Consider the following 16,169-nt stretch of genomic DNA (forward strand, 5'->3'; position numbering starts at 1 on the left):
GAGTACTGTAAAATGCTAATAGCTAGAATTCAGTAATAAAAAACAAGTTATCTGAAGTTTAATGTTAGAACTTTGAAGATGGTTGAAAGATAACCATATTTAAAGGTAAAATAAAAGAATTCTAACTTAATTCTACAAAATTCCACATTCCTTTGGCACAAGTAATCCTGACAAAATAAATATGGAAAATAATCCTTCAACATCAAAAGAACCCCTCTCTTGTCACCAGTAGCCAACATTAGCATGATGGTGATACACTAGAGACTTTCCCATTAAAATCAGGAACAAAGCACAGATAGCCTAAAAATATGTTTATTATTTAAAATCGTTCTATTAAGTTTTAATCTATGAAATATAGATGAGACACAAAAGCATTATAAATAAAGGAAAGTAGACTGTTTGGAAACCGTATACATTGCTCTTCAGGGAAAACCCAAATTGAATTTAGAATTTAGTGCTAGTTTAATAAAGTGGCTTAAAAAAAATTTAGAGATAATCTGCAAGGTATATGCACTGGCAGAAACCAATTATAGGAAATAAGATCCCAATCACAGTGATAAAAAATAAAATGGAAAAGACCTAGGAATAATCTTTGGTTGAGATGTGTAAGCTCTATTAGAGGGGGAAAAGCCTACAAAATTATACTGAAAGATAAGAAAAACATTGAATACTATATGTGAAGTGGGAAAAGCGAGATAAACCGTACCATTATGAACCAATATTTTATGAAAATATGCTTGGGGGAAAAGTACAGAGAGAACACGCAATTAATAGTATTTTTCTTTTGATTATGTGCTGAGGATCATTTGTTCCAAAGTTCTGCATTTTCCATAAAAATGTGCATTACATTATAGAGAAAAAAAAGACATTTAAAAATATGCATCCTGCGAAAGCCAATAAATTGACTTTTTAAAAAGCTATATAGAATGGTAAATGTGGTAAAATCAAATAACTGAGACCAATGACTAGCCTGGAGGCAATATTATGTCATATGGTTTAGATTTGCAATGTGTACTTAATTTCATGCAGATCATCATTACTGATGAAGAATAATTATCTGGAAGTAAACTGCTAGGAAAATGTGAATTTTTTTAAAGAGATATACTTTCCATAAAATTATATATTTTTTGCATTTTCCATAGAACAAATGATACCTAAATGGTATTTTGTATTAGAATTGATAACACTCAAACATAGGGAACTCAGCACATTGGAATCTTGGTCTGATCCATTCCTCTTGGGATTTAAGGGTTTAGGTTGAAAGGAGAGGTTTCCTGTTAACTACATTAAACAGTTGAGCCCTTTCAGCTGTACAAGATGCAGTGAATACAGAGATGGGAGAAAACAAGAAAGATATGTTCCTTACTCTCATGCAGCTTGCTTTAAGGACTTGTTAACAAGTTATTGCTTGTTAGAGGAACAGTCATTGCTTGATAATGGTCAATCTTGCTTAGATGCTTTTAGCAATTTTATTAATTCTTTCAAAAAACAAACTTGATTTTCCTATTGTTAGTCCACTTTCTATTTTATCGATGTCCTCACTTAGCTTTATTATTTACTCTTTATTTCCTTCCTTTTTAAAGTGGAAGCTTAGATCATTGATTTTTATATCTTTCCTCTTTTCTAATAAGCATTAAAACTATCCATTTCTCTCTAAGCACTGCCTTAATTACATCCCACAATTTTTGGCATATTTATATTTAGTAGTGCCAGTTCAAAATATTTTCTAGTACCTTAAGTGATTTGTTCTTGGCCTGTGAATTTGCATTCTATATTGGGGGATTTTCTCGTTATCATTTTTATTTTGTTGATTTCCAATTTAAATGTATGGTGGTCAGAGAACAAACTCTGTTACTTCAGTCAGTTAATATTTATTTGTACTTGTTTTATGGCATGGAACATGATCTATCTTGGTGAAAGTTCCACATGCACTTGAATGTGTTTTCTGCAATTGTTGAATGTTGAGTGCTAATAAAGACAGGCCAAATTGAACAAGTGCTGTTCCAGTCTTCTGTATGTTTATTAACATTTTTGTCTACATTTTTTAGCAACTGATGAAAGATGGAGTGTTAAAATCTCCAATGTTATCTGTGAATTGATGTATTTCTCCCTTTATTTCTGTTAATTTTTTCTTTGTATATTTTGTAACTCTTATTAAGGGCACATGCATTTAGCATCGCTGTTTTCTTTTTTTAATGTAACTTTATTGAGATATATTCACACACCAAATAAACCATCCAGAGTATACAATCAGTGGCTCATAGTATCATCATGTAGTTGTGTGTTCATCACCACAATTTTAGAACATTTTCATTACTACAAGAGAAAAGTAAAAATAAAAAGAATCCCCAAAACATTAAATACTCATCCTCCCCTATTATTTATTTAATTGTTTTGTCTTTATTTATCAGTACTCCTCTGCCCATACACTGGATAAAGGGAGTGTCAGTCATAAGGTTTTCACAATCAAATAGTCATGCAATAAAATCTTATATAATTATACAATCATCAAGAATTCAGTCTACTGGATTACAGTTCATCATTTTCAGGTATTTCCTTCTAGCTATTCTAATACACAGTTCAACAGTTTCAGGTACTTCCTTCTAGCTATTCTAATACACTAGAAACTAAAAAGGAATAGCTATATAATGCGTAAGAATAATCTCCAGAATGATATTGCAGCACTATTTGAAATCACTCAGCCACTGAAACTTTGTTTTGTTTCTTTTCTTCTCCCTCTTTGGTCAAGAAAGCATCCTCAATCCCATGATGCCAGGGCCAGGCTCATCCCTGGGAGTCATGGCCCATGTGTGTGTTTGGGGGGTGTGTAGTGAGCTTATTCGCAGACTTGGATTAGAGAGGCCATATCTAAGCAACAAAAGAGGTTCTCTGGGAGTGACTCTTGGGCATAATTATGAGTATGCTTAGTTTCTCCTTTGTAGGAATTAATTTAATAAGGGCATGCCCCAAGACTTATTAATTTTGAACTCCCTAATGCTTGAGAGTTCCATATGGTCACATGGGGTTTCTTTATATCCTTCATCTCTTTTGCCATATTTTCCTTCACCTCACTGGTTTGATTTTTGATTGATTTAGATTTATTTGAACATCTTTAATTAGCTGTTTCAATTCCTGTATCTTATTTGAATTATTAGCTTGTTCTTTGAGCCATATCTTTGCTCTTCCTGTATGACTCGTGGTTTTTGCTGACGTCTAGGCATCTGCTTTCCTTGAGTAGTTTATTCCGGAGGTTGTTTACTCTCTTTTACCTATAGTTTTCTTGTTAGTTGGCTTTGTTCCTCTCTCCGGTCTTTGACATTCAGTTAAATTTATTCTAGACCTCTACCAAAACTTCTGTTTAACTGATCAGAATTTTTCACCTCTCATTTTTCTGGTTCTTGCTCTGCTTATTTGGAAGCTTTTTTTGAGGAGGGTCTCTCCAGTAATGATGGACCCCAATCAAATTTTCCTAGACAAGACAGGCCAGGGTCTCGGGAACAAGGTGTAATCAGTATCAAATTTCCCTGAGGATGAGACTCAGCGGGTTGCCAGTCTTTCCTGTGAGGCCTCCTGACTCTGCTCTTCCTATGCTGCCCTGCAGGTGGCACTTGTCAGCCTGCAGCTCCCTACTGGTATAGAGTAGTGCAAGGCCTTTAATTCTCATCATACCATGCATGTGGTTGAGACAGAGGCTGAGGCAGAAGGTGGGCTTAAGCTGTTCTGTTTTCCATACCCCTGCAGTCTGAATTCTCTGAATGAAAGCCAACACTTTTGCTGGGCTGTCCCCCACCTTTTCTTGGGGGGAGATACATCCCTTAGGGAATTATCTCCTTCACCTGACTAGTTACTTTATCTCTCAGACATCCCTTAACTCCCCCCTTGCCTGGGTCAGTGCTAACAGTTTAAAATATATGATGCTTTTTTTTTAAATAAATTATTTTCAGAGCCAGTCCCCAGTGCCCCAGAGTCACCAATCAGGAGCCAAAGTTTGTACCCAGCTCTATGTACCTCTTTTCTTGGGGCACGGCCCTTTTCCAGTATTCTGAGCTTAGACTCCAAAAGCCTCTGTTTTGTTTTTCATCAGCCCTGCCTCCTGTCTGCCTGGAGAGACCTCAGGGTTCCTTTTGTGCTTGTTCTGGGTTTAACAGTGCTCAGAGCTTGTATTTAGCGGTCCAAATTTGTTAATTAATTTGACATTTGGAGCTTGCTTGAGCTCTCCTTTCTTTGCTCATAGTAGAAACTGCTTCTTTTTCCCAACAGGAAGTGTCTCTAAAACAGCCTGCCATGACAGTGAGGGATGGATGCCAGTCTCCACTTTGGGAAACTTTACTTACAGTTCTACACTGTGTTTTTGGCCTTTCCACCCATTCCAGACTGGTGTATAATGTGAGTCCAGTCATGGAAGTCCCCCAACAGTTGTTTCAGACAGTTCTGACTTTTTATTAGCTGCCCTCTGAGAACTAACTAAATTCCACACTTCCCTATGCTGCCATCTTGCCCCACTGCTCAATTATGTCTTCTTGATGAGGTGATCCTTTTATCTTCATGAAAGATATTTCTCTCTTGTGATAATCTTTACTTTGAGGTCAACTTTGATTTAATAGGTACATCAGCTTTCTCATGTTTGGTATTTTTAAGATACATCTTTTTCTGCCTTTTTACTTTAAACCTAACTTTGTCTTTATGTTTAAAGTGTGTTGCTTATAAATAAAATATAGATGGGCCTTGCTTTTTCATCTAGTCCGACAATTTCTACATTTTAATTGGAGGATTTAGTCCATTTGCAGTTGATGTAATTATTAATATATGGTTTAACTCTCCCATCATGATATCTGATATTTATTTATCCCATTCATTCTTTAGTCTTCTCTTTCTCCTTTCTTATCTTTTATTGGGTGAATCATGTTTTTTTAATATTCTTTTTCTTCTGCATTGAAATTTTAGTTAGAATTCTTTTTCACCTATTTTTGAGTGGTTGCTTTAAAGATTACAGTATGTATCTTTAGCACAGTCTACTTTCAACTAATATAATACTTCACCTACATTATAAGTATATTACAGCAGTATAATTCCAACTGCAGCTTCCATCCTTTGTGCTTTTATCTGCTTGTACTTTACTTCTGTATATGCTACAAACCCCAAAATACATCATTATTTTTTAAATTTTAAACTGGCAATAGTTTTTAAATACATTTAAACTATTATATATGTTGGTATGAACTTTTTTTTTTTACAAAAAAATGTTATACATTTACCCAGGTGTTTACTCCTTCTAGTACTCTTTGTTCCTTCCTTCAGACCTCTATTTTCATCAGTATCATTTCCATTAAACTGAACAGCTTCTATTAGTATTTCTTATAGTGCAGTAAGGCTGGAGACAAATTCTTTCAGCTTTTATCTGTCTGAAAATGACTTTATTTCTCCTTCACTTTCTAATTATCATTTCACCAGATCTAGAATTCTAAGTTGACAGTTTCTTTTCTTTCAGCACTTTAAAGATGTTATTGTATTGTTTTCTGGCCCCCATTGTTTTTGGTGATTCATACTGATCCTTTGAATGTAATGTCTTTTTTTTTTTTTTTTTACTGTGGCTGCTTTTAAAATGTGTTCTTTGGTTTTCAGAAGCTCAACTATAAAATATATAGATAAGTTTTCCTATGAATTGATCTTTCTTGGGGTTTTCTGACTGTTCCAGATGTATATGTTAATGTGTTTCATCAATTTTTAAAAATCCTCATCTGTTTCTCTTTAAATATTTCTTCTTTTCCATTATCTCTTTCCCTCCTGTGACTTCAGTTACATACATATTAGATCATTTGATACAGTCTCACATGTCTCTGATTACCTGTTTTTGTTTTCTTTCTTTTTTCCCACTCTGTCCTATTTGTGTTTCAGTTTGAATGCTTTCTATTGACCTGTTTTCAAGTTTACAGATTCTTTTCTATATAGAGTCTAGTCTTGCTATTAATCCCATCTAACAGTGACATTTTCATTCCAGAATTTCCCTTTTATTCTTTTTTATAGTTTCAATGTCTCTGCTGAAATTTCTTATACTCTTCATGCATATTACTAATCTTTCCTCTATAGCATTTTAATTATAGTTTCAAGTCTGAGAATTCCAATTTCTAGGTCATATCTGGTCTGCTTTTGTTGACTGTTTTCTTTTTTGACTGTGGGTCACAATTTATTTCCTTCTAATTCATCTTGTAATGTTTGATATTATGCCAGCTATAAAAGGAAATAGAAACTAAAGTAAATTATATTTGCTTCCAAAAAAGTGTGTCCTCTTTCTTATGGTATGCCACTAGAATGGGGACTGAGTCAATATGATCTGTAGTGATTGGGTCTGGGTTTTGTTGCAGCGTTAGGTGAATACATTTCACCACTGGCTTCAAATACTTTGAAACAAGATCAATATTTTTCCTTTCTGTGGGGATTAGGAGTCTGAGAACTGACAAACTTCAGATAAATCTTGTGTTTTACAGTCAAGCTGCCAGCTAAGTTTTCACTGGTCTCCAGACTTGTACCAGGCTTTTTATTCCTTGGGGGATCTCTTTCTTTTGACAGAAAGCCTCAGAAAGGTATCTCTTTCCTTACTCCCATCCTTTTATAAGAAGGTGGAGTGCCTGGTGTGGAAAGGGGGGCAATGGTATTATTTCAGTTCTTCAGCCCTGACCCCATCCATTAGCAGGTAAATGTTCTAAGTATCTGGCATTTCTCTCAGCTCCTATGCCTTACATTTGGGAGGGTATCTGCATGCCCAGGGGTGCGTCTTCTGTCCTGCTCCCAGATTGAGTGCATTGTTCCCAGCATTCTGTAAACTACTATTGGACAAATTTATCATGTCAATGAAGATTTTCTTTGCAACTGTGGCTTTTCCAAATTTTGATTTGTCATACCACATATAGCCATTAAATGATTTTTAACGTTTTGGCTAGCTTTACTTTACATTTATGTAGATTCTTCTCTATCCTGCTCTTCCAACAGAGGTAAGACCTGCCATGGGTCTCTTCTCATGAAAGTATCACTTTCTGGAGTTCTTTTTACTTAGGTATCTTTGCATCCTCATTTCTTGAATAGGTTCAGAAAAATCATCATGCTGTACCCTGTCCAGCTTATGTTAGGATACAAATGAAAGACTTGAGGTCGATGCAGTGATGGCTCAGTGGCAAAATTCTTGCCTGCGACAGACCCGGGCTTGTTTCCCAGTGCTTACCCAAGCAAAAAAAAAAAAAAAAACATTATAAAAATGAAAGGCTGAAGTATTAGCAAAGTCCCTTGAGGTATGGGAGGAAGAAAAAGGAACTATTAAACTTTACCACTGGGGAAACCCCAGATACTGTGTCAAACATTAGGGATGCACAAATCAATAGGCCAAGTCCTTGATCTTGAGGCTTGCTCTTGTGAAGCTTATGTATGTAGGGCAAAAGCTTAGCCTTCCTACATGCCTAAGAGTTACTTCTGGAGGACCTCTTTTGTTACTCAGATTGTGGCCTCACTCTCTCTAAGCCCAACTCTGCAAGTAAAATCATTGCCTTCCCCCTACATGGGACATGACATCTTACGCAAGCTTCAATTAGATACAGCAATACCTATTGTAACCTGCCAAACCTCAACAAAAACCATTCCAGCCAATCCTAAAGAACACCTAAGGCAATATATAAGATTCTACAATGGTTCCATCCACTAGGGTAACTTTCCAGACACCTACAACCTCCAGATGGGTCCCTGGACAAGATAACTCCTGAAACATAGAGAGGCCAGCCTCTCCAGAGAATCAACTAGATCCATCACCCTACCCCACATTATTGACAGCCCCTTCGAACATGACAAAGTTAGAATGGACATTGCCCAAATACCCCTAAAAAGTGAGAGAAAAATCAAAGCTGACAGTGGAGTTATACATAGAAGATAGGATTTAACAAATGAATATGAATGCTGAATCATTATATTGATATTTCTTTTAGTCTCCAGTGTCTTAGAACAGCTAGTTGTAAAAACCTAAAATTATGGAATTGTAACCCATACCAAACTTTGAAATTTGTTCTATAACCAAATGTTGCAATGTGTTTTGAAATTTATTGCTTTTCTGAATATACATTATTTTTCACAGAAAGAAAAATTGATTGTGATGATGAAAAAAATATTCCTTCTAGCCTCCAATATTCTGGAGCAGCTAGAATAAAAAAATCTAAGAGGATCATATGGTAGCCATGACAAACTCTGGGATCTGTCCTGTAACTACTTGTTGAAGAGTGCTTTGAAAACTATTGCTTTTTTCTTTCTTTGCTTTGTATATATGTTATATTATACAGTAAAAAAGTTAAAAAAAATTGACAGGCTCTTACAAACATCTTACTACTAATGAAGTGGACATCTTGTATTTTTTTAATTTTATTTTCCATTGTTTGCTGCTAAGATATATAATTATTTTTTTATTGCTCTTGTCTTTATGACTATGCTTCACTTAACCACCCTGGTAGGGTTTCTTTTTATATTCCTTAGAACTTTTTACATAAACAATTATCTCCTCATGACCAAAGAAAGCTTTGTTCTTCCTCTCTATTCTTTATGACTTTTAATTCCTTTTTTTTTTGCCTTATTTCACTGTCCTGGATCTATAGTGAGTACAATATTGAATCAAAGTGAAGAGTGGGCATCATTCCCCTGTTACTGAATTTAGGCAGACAATGTTTATACTATTTTATCATTAACGATGATAGCTATAGTGTATTTTAGATGCCTTTAACAGATTAAGCCCTTCTATTCTTACTTTGCTGTTTTGCTTTATTTTTTAACTTTTTAAGTTATAGTATAGCATATATACAAAGCAAAGAAGTAAAAAAGCAATAGTTTTCAAAGCACTCTTCAATAAGTGGTTACAGGACAGATCCCAGAGTTTGTCATGGGCTGCCACACAATCCTCTCATATTTTTCCTTCTAGCAGCTTCAGAATATAGGAGGCTAGAGGGCTTAAATATTTTTTTATCAGCACAATCAACTTTTTTTCCTTTTTTTTGTGGACAATAATATATATATATACAAAAGCTACAAATTTCAAAGCACAGCACCACAATTATTTGTAAAACATATTTCAGACTTTGACATGGGTTACAATTTCACAATTTTAGGGTCTTTTTCTTTAGTTTTTTTTTTTTTTTTTTTTTTTTTAATCTTTCCATACCTCTCTTAAGGGTTGTTTGGGCTATGGCAATGCTAAATTTGGAAGAGTCTTTCACTAATATGGGGTAGGGAGATGGAACTATCTGATGTTCTGGAGAAGCTGGGCTAGGTTTCAGGACTTACTGGGACTGGGGACCCATCTGGAGGTTGTAGGTTTCTGGAAAGTTACTCTAGTGCATGGAACCCTTGTGGTATCTTATATATTGCCCCAGGTGTTCTTTAGGATTGGCTTGAATGGTCCTGGTTGGGGGTTGGCAGGTTATGATAGGTAGCAAGGTCTACCTGAAGCCTGATGAGTAAGAGCAACCTCCAGAGTAGCCTCTCGACTTGATTTGAACTCTCTCTCTGCCACTGATACCTTATTAATTACACTTCTTTTCCCTTTTTTAATCAGGAGGGAATTGTTGATCCTATGGTGCCAGGTGTGGAGTCATCCCTGGGAGTCCCCTCCCACATCGCCAGTGAGACTTTCACCCCTGGATGTCATGTCCCACATAGCGGGGAGGGCAATGATTTCACTTGCAGAGTTGGGCTTAGAGAGACTGAGGCAACAACAGAGGTCCTCAGAGGTCTCTAAGCAGCAACAGAGGTTCTCCAGAAGTAACTCTCAGGCGTGCCTATGGGCCTTCTCCACTACCTACATAAGCTTCACAAGAGTAAGCCTCATGATCAAGGGCATGGCTTATTAATTTTGGTGTCCCTAAAGTTTGACACAGGATCAGGGGATTCCCTGGTAAGGTTTAATAGTTCTCCCCTCCCTCAGGGGACTTTGCCAATACTTTTTGATAATCTGCTTAATATACTCTCGGATGTTTCCAGGCATTACAATAATCTATACAGGATTAAAGGACCTCTTTCTTATTCTGTGCTCCCTGTGTTTCAGTTGTTCAAATGAGCTATACAAATAGGTTGAATTAGATTATTCACTACAGTAAATTTCAGTTCCAGATCAAATAAATCTTTCTTCCATTGGTCTCAAAGAGTATGTGTGGTTCTAAAATATAGACCCTGTCTTCCTTACCCCTATGTTCTGAATTACTTTAACCCCAACCTGTTCAGCTTCGTTCTTATCTCTAAATATCAGGTTATATATATATAACAGCCTCTCAAAATCCAGAAATAACTAATCACCACTCCAGACTTAATGTGTCTGCTCTAAAAGCTTACAATCTAGGCCCCTGTCTTCTTATAAGCATTTTCTAAAGGTGACCATACCATTGTTGTTCCTTTGTTTCTGGCTTATTTTGTCTCACCAAATGTCCCCCATGTTCATTCACATCGTTGCATGCCTCACAACATTGTTCCTTTTTGTAGCAGCACAACCTTCGTTCATAAGTATAAACCATCGTTTGCCAATCTACTTCTCCATCAGTGCATCCTTCAGCCACCTGCATTCATCGGGCATCACGTAGAGGGCCCAAAGTCCACATATTGCTGTTTTTATCATGAACAGATGTTCTGTTTAGACAAATAGTCTTTATTTATTGAGATGACCATGTATTTTTCTCCTTTATTCTGTTAATATGGTGAGTTGCATTGATTAATTTTTTAATTTTAAACCAATCTTGTATTTCTAGGATAAATCCAACTTGCCCATGATATATTATTCTTTCTCTGTATTGCTATATTAGATTTGGAAATGTATGTTCCACAAATTTTGTGTATGTTCATGAAGGATATTTGTCTGTATTTTTTCTTGTAATATTTTTATAAGATATGTATTTTGTCACAGGTATTGGCATAAAGTTATTCATAATATTACCCTTTTTATCTTTTTAATGTTTGTGGGTCTGTAGTGAGAGCCCTCTTTTTCCCACACCTGGCATTGAAGTGTATTTGAAATGTATGATGCCAAATGGCCTGTGGAAAATTCTTCCAACCATCAGATGTGTAAAATTTCAGGAGACAAATTCAGTTCTCATTAATAACTAGACAAATGGAAATTCTGTCTTGTAAAGAATATACTCATAATGTAGCATTTATAAATATTGAAGCAAGATTTTTTTATTTTGATGGAATTTGTGAAATTTATCAAAATTTCTATGTGTGTAGCAGTACTATACTAATAATCCCTGTAGCAGTTTAACAGCCAGCCAGACAATTGGGTGTGAGGTCATGTTTTGTGTATCTTAACATACCTTACCAATATCAATCTTCTTTTTTTTTTTTTTTCTATGGGCAGGCACCCGGAATTGAACCCGGGTCTCTGGCATGGTAGGTAAGAAATCTGCCACTAAGCCACCGTCGCACAGCCCACCAATACCAATCTTAACATAACTTACCAATAACAAATTGTGAAGCTGAAACAATTTCTTTTTAACCACAGCACAAATTCCATCAGCTATGTTTCAGACTGGATTATGTTTTAATTATTTTTTTAATGATAACATATTACAAACTTGTCAATATAAGGAAATATTCAAAAGTTATGTAGCCAAAATAAATTGTAAATAAAAATTATAGTGTGCCAGGCAGTTAATTAATAAAAACATTGTGTTATTTATCTGGATTTTGTGGTCTATATTTGTCAGCCTTTAAAATGTGTATTGTTGATTATAATTTCTTTTCTCATTCCAAATAAATATTCACTTTTCTAATAAATTTAGTATTTCTTTTTTTCCTAAAGAGGGCCCCCCCAAATTGGATAAACTTCAAACCTCACACTATGTGAAACCACCCTGCCAGTGCAATAATGCAGAATGGAACAGTTTTTCTACAAAAGGCTGTTGGTTCACTCCTAATACTGTTGAGAGCATTCAGTTAATCACTATACTCGAATCATTCCACAATAAGGACTACTCTCAGAAATTACTTCTTTGCTTTTTGTACCTAGCTATGGACTCTTCATTCTCATAATGGATCAGCTGCATCCTAGAGCAGATGTTGGCCAAAGCCTCTGGGCATCCTTGTGCTTAATGACTTTCTTTTTCAAATTAGTTAGGAGGCCTCTCAAGCCCTTCTATTTCCTCCCAACAATATGGGACAGACAGGACACAGAATCTTAAGATATCAAAAATTTGTGATGTGCTCTATTATTGCTCTATGTAAACACTTTACCTTAATTTCTCTCTCTCTCCCTTTTAATGGAGGGCACCTAGGAAATCCTATTTATGTCTTACAAATCAAAAATCAGGTTTGAATTGTTCCTAAGATGTTATCAGGTGCTGTTTGTGGCAGTGAGTATAAAACAATTATTAATATTGAGGATAGTCAAAATGTAATATTTCAAATGCAAAATCTTTTCAAGAATTCTTTAAACTCGAGAGTGCAAGGGTAGTTCAGTGGTAGAATTCTCACCTGCCATGCAGGAGGCCCAGGTTCGATTCCCGGCCCATGCACTTCCCAAACAAACAAAACAAAAACAAAAAACCAAATAAACAAAAAAATTCAACAAATAGTGCTGCACTAAGGGGATAGTCACATGGAAAAAAGAATGAAATGTGATCCCCACCATACAGCATACAAAAAAAAAAATCTTTAAAATCATTCTGTTATAGCCTGTAAGAATCTTTGTAGACCTTCTAAAGATTTTGTCATTAATTTCACTTTGAAAATTGAAAGAAGTATACTAGCTTTCCACTGACTCGTAAAGAGTAAGCCAACCCAATAGATGGATTTATAGTAGGACTACCTTTCATTTTGGTAACAGTTATCCTGCTTTTTTCTTTCTTTTTTTTTTTTTTTTTTTTTTGGCAGTTTCCTTTGATCTCCTTTATTCAGAGGTTTGCAGTTATCTCTTACTTCCTAAGTTGTCCCTTGGCATTTCCCTGGAAGAAAAAAATGGCCTTTAATGCCATAGATAGTTAAAAAAAAAAAAGATAGGTAGACAAGATCAGATCAATTTAGGAGAGATCTAATTATTTTAAATTTCACTTTCATCTCCTCTATGGTAACTGAAACAATGTGTATGTCTTTAATAAGAAGACCTATACTCTGATTCTCAACTCTCAAAAAAGCATATTGAACCAGCTTCCTGAGCTAGAAACCATGGGAATAAAAAGCCAGCATAGCAAACAGATGAAGCTGCAGCCTCTTGCTAATCTGTAAATTAAATGTTTCTCACATGCTCTATATTCCTTCTGCCTGGATCAGACATCTGTTTGTCTGCCTGTTCCAATCAAGGGGCATTTCAGTCCCTTCCCTTTCTTTCCAACATTTTTTCTTTATTTTAAGATTTGTTGAAAGGCCCTTAAGTGATGACTATGTTTACTCTTTTTGTAGCTTTCAGAATAACACAATTTATCTCTGTACCTAATCCTCATTTAAATTTAGTGATTTCCTGTCTTCTTGGTCAATGTTCGTACCTCTTAGGGTTTCAAATTGGTTCTGTGAAAAGGATGCTAAGAACCTCTTCCTAAAATTGACTCAGACCAAGTGACCTCCTGCTTAGTGACTTCAGACATGCATTTTGTAGCTGATCCTCCCTTCCTGCTTTTCCTTCCACCTCTCTGTCCTTTCTTCTTTTTCCTGGCCCCCACGCAATGAATGAAAAACCACTTCCCCGAGATTTATCAACAAAATATGCTGTTAGATGGTTAGAATTTTTGCTAATATGTTAGGGGAAAGTAACATATTAATGTGTGTGTGTGTATATTTAAGGGTCAAATTTAATCTTTATTTACAGGACACTGCTAGGTATGAAATTCTACGTGGAAATACAAACCACATGGAGAGGCTTCATACAGTATGTACAGTATGGCACTGATCAAGTTATACTTTTGTTGTAAAAAGTGTTATATAACAAATCACATAAAAAGAGTTCTTAGTAGAGGAATAGCTAGACAAACATATACCAAACATAGTACTCCAACAGCTTTATACCTCAGCTGTACTATTTAAAAGTTAAAAGTCTCAGGAGTACCATCCTGAACTTGGAAGCTATAGCATTCAGAGGTAGTTTCTGGCACAACATTCTGATCTTCTTCCTCTCCAGAGAAGCCTAGTACACAGACTCATTTTCGTGGTTATGTAGAGCTTCAGTTTTGTCCAAGCCTCTACATTCTGCAATCATTATACTAAGTTTATCAGTTTTACATAGTTTCTCAATAGCCTGAAAGATATTTGAAAAAATGGCACTCAAAATAACCAGAATAATTTTGATATCTTTCACAGTAAAAAAGGTTGATCAATGGTTCTATTATGCCACAACAGACGAGGTAAACAATCTGCTCAGTTGTTCCACAAGTTGTATAGTTGGTCACAGCTCATGCTGCTTCCTTTTGCTGTCTTAATGTCTGCCTTAGAAAGAATGCTAATGAGAAATGGGACTAATCCATGATTCATTACTTTCTGTATTTGGTCCTGGTGGCCAGCTGTGGTATTGACATTGTCCATGTAGCTTCCTTGTGAATATTAGTTTTGGGGTTTGCTAACAGGCGGGGAAAGAAGCAAGTGCTCCTGCATCTATTACAACCTGAATCTGTTGATCTGTGCTAGTGACAATATTCACTATGGCTGTTAGTGCAGGAGTCACAGTTGGCAATTCAGTAGCCCCTAGAAACTTCACAAATTGGGGCACAATCATATCAATCCATTCATTTGGACCATCATTAGGAAATGGCCCAGCAGGTATCTGCTAATACTTCTGGATCATCATAATGTAGGAGACACATTATTAAACTAGGAAGAACTTGCTCAATAGCTTCTAATGGAGATGCACGATTCTTATTTCAGCAAAGATTTGAAAATAGCCAGGTAAGATTATGTAAGTAACCACATGCTAAAGATATCAGGAACTGCAAGTAGAGTCAACAGAGGATTGATGGCACCATACTTGGTCACCTAGTCTCAGAAAAATGAGCCATATCCTGAAATGTTTCCTAGCGCCCATATAGCTTATTCACTGATGTGTGCATGGGGAAATGCCAGCAGAAAAATGAGTGCTGGGAAGCACCTCCATCTACACAACCCTTGTCTGCTCTGATGTCCCAGAAGCAACGTTAGTGAGCACCCACGCAGATTCAAACTTAATAGGAGTATAATCAGTTCTGTCCTGGGACACAAATTCTGGAATCAAACCAGCCTGGATTATGTTGTCTATCGGGGGTTGTTTTTCCCTAGAAAGCAGTTTCCTAACAGCTTGAGTAGCTTGGCGCTGGCTCTCCAGATTGTTGCTATTTATGCCTTTGACAATATCATCAACAGACCAATTTGCAGTGCCCTGGTTGTTATAGTTTTCCTTTAGTGGAGAAGGAGCATCATCAGGAAATGAGCTTTCACTTCTTCTTTGTAGCATCTGGTCATCTTTCTTAGCTTTCCTTAGCTCTACATTAACTTCTATTTGATACCACCTCATTTCTGTACTGTCTTTCTCCTTTTTCTTGCATCAGTGAAGGCAGGCAGCTGCTGAATTACCATTCTCCTTGGTGGACATGGTTGTGAGACTAAGGGAGAAAACTGCACAGCAGGCTCAGGCTTTCAAAAGATGTGATAAGGGGCTCATGCGCCTATTCCCCTCAAAACATCCACCAGGCTCAGTCCCAGAGTGTGTATTAATGTGATTTTAATTTGTGTTTCTAGTACCATGAATGAAGCTTAACATATTTTCATTTGCTTAAAGAACACTTGTATTTTATTTTCATAAATAAATATGTATCTTTCTTTCTCTTTTTCTACTAAGTTATGGAACTTATTCTTACTATTTTCTAGAAACTCATTATATATAAGGGACACTATTACATATTAATAGTGTTTCCAATATGAATTATCAATAGTTTTCTCAGTTAATCACTTCTATTTTGACTTTGCTTTTTTTTTTCCCATGTAGAAGTTTTTCATTTTTATGGAGGCGAATTTATCTATTTATTCACATTTTGCTTTATAGTTTCTAGATTTTGAGTCATAGTTAGAAAGCTTTATTTACCCCGAGGTTGCAAAGGAATTTGTTCATGTTTTCTTCTAGGACCTTTATTGAAAAAAATTAGCTGATCCATTTGGAATTTATCATATTATAGCATATAAGACTTGGACCCCCATTTTGGTTTTTC

General features: G+C 35.8%; 1 pseudogene; it reads right to left on the reverse strand.

The window, feature by feature from the left end:
* Positions 1–14,018: 14,018 nt before the first annotated feature.
* On the reverse strand, positions 14,019–15,556 carry LOC143676289 (importin subunit alpha-1 pseudogene; annotated as a pseudogene).
* Between the last annotated feature and the right edge of the window lie 613 nt (positions 15,557–16,169).

The sequence above is a fragment of the Tamandua tetradactyla genome, chromosome 3 (assembly GCF_023851605.1).
Source record: "Tamandua tetradactyla isolate mTamTet1 chromosome 3, mTamTet1.pri, whole genome shotgun sequence".
In the NCBI taxonomy this organism is placed as follows: Eukaryota; Metazoa; Chordata; class Mammalia; order Pilosa; family Myrmecophagidae; genus Tamandua; species Tamandua tetradactyla.